At 40.4% G+C, this 7,795-nt stretch overlaps 1 long non-coding RNA gene across 1 annotated transcript; it reads right to left on the bottom strand.

Annotated features, from left to right (window-relative positions):
• Nucleotides 1-757: 757 nt before the first annotated feature.
• On the bottom strand, nucleotides 758-3,661 carry LOC121395498. Its single transcript, XR_005962504.1, has 3 exons — nucleotides 3,411-3,661; nucleotides 2,960-3,310; nucleotides 758-1,083 (listed from the first exon to the last, which is right to left on the bottom strand). It is a non-coding gene; the product is annotated as an uncharacterized LOC121395498 (long non-coding RNA).
• Between the last annotated feature and the right edge of the window lie 4,134 nt (nucleotides 3,662-7,795).

The following is a 7,795-nucleotide window of genomic DNA, read 5'->3' as shown; positions in this document are numbered from 1 at the left end:
TGATGTACTTGAGGCAACTGCGCCCAACTTGCCAAAATGAATGCAACTGCTTGTGCATTTTGGCGCAAATTGGATGCAACTGCACAGACGTCTGTCCGGCATAATTTCTGGTGTTCGTTGTGCAATTGACGTCTGCACCCAATGCTTTAGTCACAATTGTGCTGAGCTTATTGATGTGGGAGCAAAGGGAACCCTGGGGCTACTGCCTGGTCAGGAGGTGGCGGCTCCAGGTTCGGAATGAAAGTGAGTAAGGACTGAGCGGCATTGAGCAAAACTATACAAAAGTGCAAGGAGCTCATTTTGACGAGGTGGGGACCTCAATTGCACTTGCAGACGTAAACGAGCCCTTGTATCTCTTGTATCTCTCAACTATGCATTCATCTAGCAGCATTTGTACAAAAAGAAGTCCAAAGAAATTTGATAAAGTACATGTCGAAATCCCTTTACTTAACTAATGTGTTTTTCTTATGTCACCTACTAAAACTACAATCCTCTACATGCCATTGATTGAGATTAAGGCTCATTATTTATATCCCTTGATATCTGTCATCGGCCTTGGGCAGTGGTGTTGCTTTCTGCATGAATTCTTCAGTGCAATACGAGCTGGAAGGGATAATTATATAATGCGCTTGGCGAGATAGCCTTGACCCCTATGTGTACTTTCTAATCAAAGCGCTAAATATTGCGCAAGACGCTTTTGGAATCCATTAAACAAGAAATACACAGTCAAAGAAATGGCTTTTCCTACTGTACCAAATGTCGATAATCAATGTATTAATGTATTAATGAAAGGAGAATGGTCTCTTACATTAAAGAGATTTTAATACATAAACCGAATGAGACATGGGTTTAAATAGTCCCGGATTCTGCTGACTTGTTTTTCATATTAATTGCTGTCAACACCAGAAGTCCCTGCTAGATCACAATGTTCTGTGTTATCTTTCCTCGGCTAATTAAGGCCAAACCATATTCACAGCAATGTTGCGTGCTTGCTCCCGCGTGCCTCAAACTCTTCAAAACAACTGATCAGATGGGAATTTCATTGGTGAAGTTGATCCCTGGAGGTCATTTTAGAGAAACTATCTGGAGAAAAATATTGCTGCTTATTTTAGATTTACAAGTGGGAGATAAAAGTAAAAAGATTTAAGAGATAATGCACCACCTGCTGTTAAATATAAGGGTATTAGAGGTCCCTGGGGAGTTCTGCCACCGTGTAAAGCATGAGACCACAGGCCAAGTGATTATGTATAGGCAACAGAACTCCAAGGTGACTTCTTATATCCCCATAACAGCAATGGGTGCATTATATAATATCTTCATACATTATATTTTGGTGTGTGCAGGTGAGAAATGAAGGGTCAGTGGTGCATGTGTTCACACATTCATTGCACGCACACCACTTCCCTTTAAATTTAAGAATGCTTTTGGGTGAGCAGAACTTTCTTTTTTGCTATTAGTTCATACAAGAGTAATGAGTAGCCCAATATTTCCAGTCAACCTCCATGATGTTCAGTGGAAAGGGAATCCAGCTGCAAGTGTGAACCATGGAAAAGCAAGCTGCAGGTAAACCATAAAATGAAATACAGGTATGGGACCTGTCAGGCCCGGACTGGCAATCTGTGGTTTCTGGCAAATGCCAGAGGGGCTGCTATAAGGTGCCATAGAAAGTCAGTATTTAGTGGGCTGGTGGGGGCTGATTGGGCCTCTGTGTACCTGAAATGCCAGGGCCTATTTTAATTCTCAGTCCAGACCTGGGATATGTTATCCAAAAAGTTCACAATCTTGCATTTTCTGGATAAGGGATCTTTCCTGTAATTTGGATCTCCATACCTACTAAAAAATAATTTAAACATTAATTAATAGAATTGTGTTTCCGCCAATAATCAAGTACAAGGTGCCATTTTATTATTACAGAGAAAAGGGAAATAATTTGTAAAAATTTGGATTATTTGATTAAAATGGAGTCTTCCATTAATTTGGAGCTTTCTGGATAATAGGTTTCAGGATAATGGATCCCATACCTGTACTGCAATTTTAAAATAAATTGGATGAAGCTGAGTATAGGACTTGCCAGGTCAGGAATGACTTTGACATAGTAGTCCAGCTTAAAGGACAAGGAAAGTCGAATTCACTGGGGAGGGGGTGCCAACATGCACAGGCCCAGACATCTTTCTAACGAAGCGCTACACTTACCGGTACAGTATATTCTATGGATCCCTTGTGCCCAGCTAGACTTTTATTTATAGGACTTAATTATAGAATTATAGGATGTAAATTATATGAGGACATCGCATCTGGTATTCAGCCAACCCTGGTGACAATGTTATTGCTGTACTTGTCAGACATGTTATTGAGTGGATGCTCTTGAAATGCTGGTTAGTCAGTGGTGCAATGAGAAATTCTTGGGTGTCCCAGAAAAACTTTTTTAGGACCCCCCTTGATGGTGGGCTACACACCATTAGTTATCCTTGTATGTTTCCCCTATTGTTACATCCCTGGTATTGATGAGCAAATCTGTCCCATTTTCGAAATGGCAAAAATTCACAAAACACACTGAAGTCACAATACATTGGAGTCTAATGCTGGCCATAGATGCAAAGATCCGATCGTACGAATCATCGTACGATCGGATTTTCCCATCTCCCGACCCGCCACTAACCATTCAGATCAAAGTCTTACCAGTCAGATTAGTTAAAGAACAGATCAGCAATGTTCTGCCCAGGAGCAGTAACCCATATCAACAAATGACTAGTAAATTCTGCCTGCTAATTGGTTGCTATAGGTTACTGCTCCTGGGCAAACTTAGTAACTTTTATTACATAACCCCACATGGGTGTTTTTTATCTGAGATATCCAATATATTTCATTGCATTTTTGAAGGTTTATGTTTTATACACATAAATATCACAAGAGTGCTTGAAGCCCCCATAAAAAAAAAACCCCATAATTAGCAGCATACCCTCCAAACGGACGTCTTTTTCAAGGTGTAAATGGTATCAGGGTCGGACTGGGCCAGCAGGACACCAGGTAAACCCGGGGGGGCACTGACCAGGACCCACACCCTTCTGCTGCCTGCATGGCCCACACTCCCCTCTGATCTTGCCCTCCTCTGGCCCCGATAGAGAGAATAGGTACAAGCGGGGGGGCTGCAGAGGGCGTTTGCGACTGAAGAGCTGGGCATGGAGGGAGGTTGCAGCGGGGCCCCTTTATCAGAAGCCTGGGTGGGCTTCAGACCCTTCAGTCCAACGCTGCCTGACGATCATGTTCATCCAATCACATCACAGTATATAAACTGCAATACTGCTTGAACCTAAAGTTACAGAAGTGCAGAAACAATACTTAATCTTTATACATAATCTAAAGGGAACATATTTGTAGTTTTGTCAAATCTATTATATAACCATAATTACCTTTTGCCAGAGATAAAAAGTCTTTTTCCTTGGTGCAGTGACATCATAGCACATGTGTGCAGTCGCCAGTCATTGTCTTGCAGGACTTGCAGTTGTGGATTTCTGCACGTTTCTCTGCTTAGTTATTGACTGGAACCAGAAAAAAAAAAGTCAGAAAGGGAGAGGCAGGTAAGATCTATGTCCATACGAAGGAAAGTAACACAGACAAAAGGGGAATTTTATGCTGGGTAAATTTAGTGTGTTCCTAAAGGACAGTATGTTCTGTGTGTTGAAAGCTCAAAAAATATTGATATAACGTGGCATTTGCTGATAACCAAACTCTGATAACTGACAAAGAGACAAAGCTAAACAGTAAATGTTTAATACATAAGCTTATGTATTCATGAGAATTTGTTTGCTGAGCCAAGAATAAAATGTTTTTTTTGCTGAATAAAAGGGGACTTATTTTAATGATGTTTCTAAATATATATATATGGTATAATGTACCCCTTATTGTAAACTATATGGATATTAGAAGACAACAAAATGTTTCACGATCATATACAAACATGATGCCTTGAACAGGCCTATTCTTCAGCCCTCCAACCAGTGGCAAAACTATAGATGAAGCAGACCCCACGGGTGTGGGGGGGTGGACCATGGGGTCCACTCCCTCTGTAGTTCTAAAGAGTCTCTCCCAGAGCCAGGCCAAGATGGCAACTCAGCTAGCCTCCTCGTCCTCCCTTGTGCGCGCTTCTTAGAGCACCGACGTCACACATGTCGCACTCCGTCACAGGCTCATATCAGGAGTAGGCGCCAGAGAGTGGAAAAGGGTCCAGATTAAGTGATTGGAAAAGGGTACGTGCCTGCCGCCCTTCAACTTTGCCCCTAGGCACATGCCTCTTCTGCCTACTTCAGAATTTATACAGTAAATAATGGAAATAATTTAAGGCCGAGTACTTTTATAAAGGTCAGGGATCTCCAAGGTGAATTCTAATATCGTCATATTTTACAACAGTGGGTACATTAATTATAATACAAGTTTCAGAGTCATGTGACAGAACTGACATCACTAAGCTCTAATTATAACTGATGACATCATTAAGCACCGTTTACAAGGATATACAGGATATTCAGGGCTCTTGTGTACTATATACATAAATATTTCTCTCTGTAGTTATTATTGGTCTACCGCAATAAAGAGCTGGTCAGCATGGCTTAAGTTGTTGACAGAAGAATAGGCTTGTACAGTTCCATGTGGCATTTACTTGGTGCTAAGGGAAAAGTGGCAGGTGGACAGTTGAGTTAAAAATATTTTGTCTCAAATGCAAGTATTTTGGGAACAATAGTAATACATTAAATGGAACTCTACTAATGTTTTATTATAAGTCTAGAGGCTCAGGTTGCACCTGCTCATGTGTCTTTGTGGGGCAGTGCAAGCAGAAGAAAGAATAATGTTATGACTTGCCAAAAAAGGTTTCCAGTTTGGGGACATGGCTATGGGTAACAAAGGGGAGTAGAATTTCAACACAGCTGGAGGGCTGCCATCTGGACAGCAAACTATAACCGAACAGCAAGGAATAGCTTTTGCCCTGATGTGCATGATGGTTACTGCCCTCTGGTGGCTTGCATCTCATGTAAAGACAGAATGACAGCAATATTGGGAAAAAGTATAAACACTGCTGTTTTATTTTTGAGGCTTCTTGGGGCCTCAGTGCTGCTCTCCTATCCCTCTTGGACATTAACGTGCTATTTTTACACCTAATGCTACTAATGATATTTACCTCTGCCCAACTGAATTATCCTTGTAGCAAATTAAAATGTCCATATACTGGTGCTTTTTTAATTTCTTAACCTTCAATGCAGAATCAGCCAAAAACTTTTTCAATTGGATTCCTGAATATGGAAGATTCCATCTTGTTAATATAAACTTCTATAACTAGTAGTGGGTTGTTATACTATTTTCATAATAAAGGAGATGCCAAACTCACCATCACATACGAGATCTTGCATAAATTTGATAGATAGGGATCCATATATAAAAATATCTGCCGGATAGTAAATAATAAAATGTCCATTACTTAGATACTGTATGTTACTGTCCATTCAAGAAAATTCACAAGTAAAAGGACAAAGAGCACCCCATTGAAAAGTACTTATAAACAATATTGACCCAAAAACTGAAAGCCTAATAAGTCTAGATCAATAGCCATTTCAATGTCCCTTTTAGCTAACCACACTTTCAGACTCCATTCTTTTGATAAATCAATGGTCTTATCAAATGATATACAGTATAAAATACTGAGCATATGCCTGGCCTATTAAGGCAGTTAGAAAGTATGAAAGTCTTTCTGATATTCTCTCTGGTGTTATTGGTCTTATTTTCTTGTTCCTAAGTTGCACCTTTGATGGGATCCAAGTTGCACCCCTACCACAGCAAAAAACACACAATACACTCTTGATTTGCAGTTGTAAATGTTGGCTTATTTTACAATATAGACTGTAGTTGGGATCAAGAAAATTCCAACAGGGATTTATTACACACAAGTGTGGGCCAGCAATACAAACGGATGCTTCTATTACATCATTAGGGCTCCTAATTATACCATTCTGGTAATACAAATACGTCAAGTGATACACATAACACATGATTAAACCATTATACAAGTTCCAAATTGTAAAGGACAAGGAAAGGTAGACTCACTGGAGGTGATAAGTTATCCCCCTCCCCAGTTGTTTACAACAGATCCTAGGCAGGCACACCTCTGCACCTGCATTGGGTGTAGGAACACTAGGGACTCCCAGTGATTATACCTTTCCTTATCCTTTAAATTGGAGATCCCAAACCTTTAACCTGAGTCATGCAAATGTAAAATGAGTTGGAGAGCAACATGAAAAAAGTTCCTGATTGGTGCAGGTTGGTGCAGCCTGTTGACTGTGATTGGCTATTTGGTAGCCCCTGTGTGGACTCGCAGCCTACAGGATACTCTGGCTGTACACCTGTTTTTTATGCAACCAAAACCAAGCCAAGAATTCAAAAATAAGCACCTGCTTTGAGGCCACTGGGTTCAAGGGGGTTCTCACCAATCTTGTAGGGGTCACTGCTTTAAGCTAAAGTATTATGCACCTAGATTCAAGTGTACATTGTATGAATTGTGTGGATAAGGAATATTCTTCTAAATTGTATAAACCCTTCCATGATTACTTTGAAATCCGCATACGATTTCTTTATAAACCCAAGAGCGGTTGCATTTCGCTGTAAAGCAACATTGAGCCGTCTCCATCTATTACTGAGATTTCAGTATCTTTGGTACCTCATGAGAGATTCCTATTCAGGCCCGGATTTGCGGCGAGGCTGCATAGGCCCGGGCCTAGGGCGGCATAAATTAAGGGGCGGCATGCCGCCCAGCCGCAGTGGTATTTTGCGATGTTCTGCTCCAGTGCGAAAAGATGCGCATGTGCATCTTCTACGGGAGGGAGGGGGAGCCATGAGGAGAAATCCACACTTGTTCCTATTAACTAAAACATTTTAATAAGTATGCAAGATAAATTGATGTAAGCTGTGGATGTAAATTTGTACAAGTCTGCATACGTGGCCTGCTTCTATCCACTTCTGAGTTACTTGATTTTTTACCTATTTTCCTTTCGGAAAAATATTTTGCTGGAAGAATAAGAGATAGTAATTGTTAACCCAAGAGTATGGAAAATGAGTGAAAGAACAAGAACTGTAAAAGAAAATAGAGACATTCTACCAATAGTGAAGAATGTGGTTAGCTAAGAATTACATGGCCTAGGACAGACTTGGAGAGTTTGAGTTATACAGACATGCAAATATTTTATTTTAGATACTAATTCAATGTATTCACCCTTCAAGACAGATATAGACCAAACAAAGAAGACTGATATACAAAAGCATTGTTGTAGCTTGTTTCCTTTATTCCTGCTTTAATTGCCTTTAATTTCTTGGCCATGACAGGAGTAGTTTGGGGAAAATTCATATAATAAATGTTTAGATCTGGGAAAAGGTTTCATTACTTACCCAAAACCTGGGAACTAAGGCTGAGCTGCTTGTGATGTTGCCCTTCATAAAAGTTAATGCAGGTTGATTGGCTTCTGACCATTTGGACTAGACGAGTGTTGGTTGATGAGAGTTGTCTACTTTGTGGATCACCTCTGCTGTGCTGAAAGATTAAGAGTTGTGTGGTATTACTGTGTGAGTATTCTATTGAGGCTTTCCAACTGGTTTTACAGTACTGGTGTTTAGTCATTGATGTATGTCATTAATTAAACCTGATTCTGTAGCCAAGGAACAGCAGGGTTCTGGAACATTGACAGCAATATATCCTGGGTCTTTTCGCTTTACTGGAGTGCTTGGGTGCAACTGGTGCTGGCTATGGGTCCCTACT

Source organism: Xenopus laevis, chromosome 1L (assembly GCF_017654675.1).
Source record: "Xenopus laevis strain J_2021 chromosome 1L, Xenopus_laevis_v10.1, whole genome shotgun sequence".
Taxonomy (NCBI): Eukaryota; Metazoa; Chordata; class Amphibia; order Anura; family Pipidae; genus Xenopus; species Xenopus laevis.
The sequence above is the reverse complement of the archived record's forward strand: the minus strand, read 5'-3'. Positions and strand labels throughout refer to the sequence as shown.